At 35.9% G+C, this 1,669-nt stretch overlaps 1 long non-coding RNA gene across 1 annotated transcript in view; it reads right to left on the bottom strand.

Annotated features, from left to right (window-relative positions):
* Window positions 1-578: 578 nt before the first annotated feature.
* LOC123521241 overlaps window positions 579-1,669 on the bottom strand; it is a 209,888-nt gene continuing 208,797 nt past the window's right edge. The window contains exon 4 of the long non-coding RNA XR_006679713.1: window positions 579-624. This is a non-coding gene — a long non-coding RNA (uncharacterized LOC123521241). The remainder of the gene's footprint in view (window positions 625-1,669) is intronic.

The raw sequence follows: 1,669 nt of genomic DNA on the forward strand, positions 1-1,669 counted from the left end.
GCAGGCAACAATTGAGCAGGTGCAACCAAGCTTTTGAGAATTGCTGCCTGTTGCCCAGGAACCACAGCACCACACATTTGAGATTTTAAACAGGTGCAAACATTTTTTTTCTCATCACTAGTGCTTGAGACAGTGCAGCAGACAGTACATCTGCACACAGCAGACACTCCTCACCTAAAGCAAGCACTACAGAAAATCAGCTCAAACGGCAAAAAGATTATAAAATAAAGCAATGTCAAAATCCTAGTGGTTTTGCCACAGACTGACCCCATATCAGCAGTGCTTTGATACTACAGTTCCATAAAATATTCTCTAATCTCTTCAACAGATGAATGGCTTGTAATTAAAATTATTCTGCCTCATCACATCTTAGAAATGTTTATTTGATTCTTACAATAGAGTGAAGTAAAATGTATGTATAAAATGTACTAGCCTTTGAAGCTGTCAATATTTACAAGTACCCCAAAATTAACATTTGCAAACTACTAAATCTATAACCAAGCTTAATACACAAAAATATAACAATTTGTTGATTAAACACATAGATTTACACAGCTTGAAGTTATTTATATACATACCTGCACATCTAGGGGACAAAGACAGACTTGGAATTTACCAGGTACTCTGCAATATAAAATTAATATATTGTATAAGTAGAAATTTTCTGAGATTATGCTGAGACAATGGCATAACATAAAATGAATGAAGAAAGTGGAAAAATAGGAAAGATTATAGTAATTAAAATAATTATTTTATCTATATTTTATTTATGGAATATTTCAGATCACCTTAAATTCACATCACAGTGTGTATTATATACCCTGAGTCCCTTAGCAGTGACTTATAATGAGTCCCCAAAAGGGACTACGACTCACCCTGGTCTCTGAAACACAAATGCTTTCACCAGAGGATGAGGCAAACACTTAAAAATGATTTTTTTTTTTTTTGGTATTCCTCCAAGTCTCCCTAATACAAACATGACTGCTGCTCGCTAAAATGAAACCACTCAGAGTCATCTGCACTCAGTTTGGATAGAACATTGGTGAGAAAGAAAGGTGCTTTTGCTGAGCACTGCACACACACACCCCACATACACACACGCATAAATAAGAAAAGTAAACTTTGAATGCTCATTAACTTTACAACAGCAAATAGAAATGCAGAGTGAATGGAAAAGAAGTCTCACCAGACAGAGTGCTTAATCTCTTAAGGGTCCAATTGTACATTCCCACCCATCTGCAGTGCACAATCTCACCTGGCCCCCACAGAACCCACGAGAAATTGCAGATTAGCAAACAAACACAATCAAGTTGATGCTGCCTACCATGCTTAATATAAGCCAGCACATTAAGTGCTTACTGGTTAAGGGGCCTCTGGCTCAAACTAACATACTGAGAAAACTGCCAGTCAAGTGGGTGTCCCTATAGAACACCAGAGAAGTTTAAAGAAAGCATGTAGAGTTTACAATTAGACTTAAAAAAATAATGATAATTTGAATATGAGAGGAAATTGCTACAACACAATGCTTCCCCTTAACATTTTCATAATCCTTTTTAAAAGCAAATGAGAGGGCTTAATATATATACCTTATATACGCATGTGTAAGCCAAGTTTTTCAGCACATTTTTTTCTAATCGTTTTATTAGGGGCTCATACAACTCTTATCACA

This window comes from Echinops telfairi, unplaced genomic scaffold (genome assembly GCF_000313985.2).
Source record: "Echinops telfairi isolate 266 unplaced genomic scaffold, ASM31398v2 ScPeMD7_6;HRSCAF=24_0, whole genome shotgun sequence".
Lineage (NCBI taxonomy): Eukaryota > Metazoa > Chordata > Mammalia > Afrosoricida > Tenrecidae > Echinops > Echinops telfairi.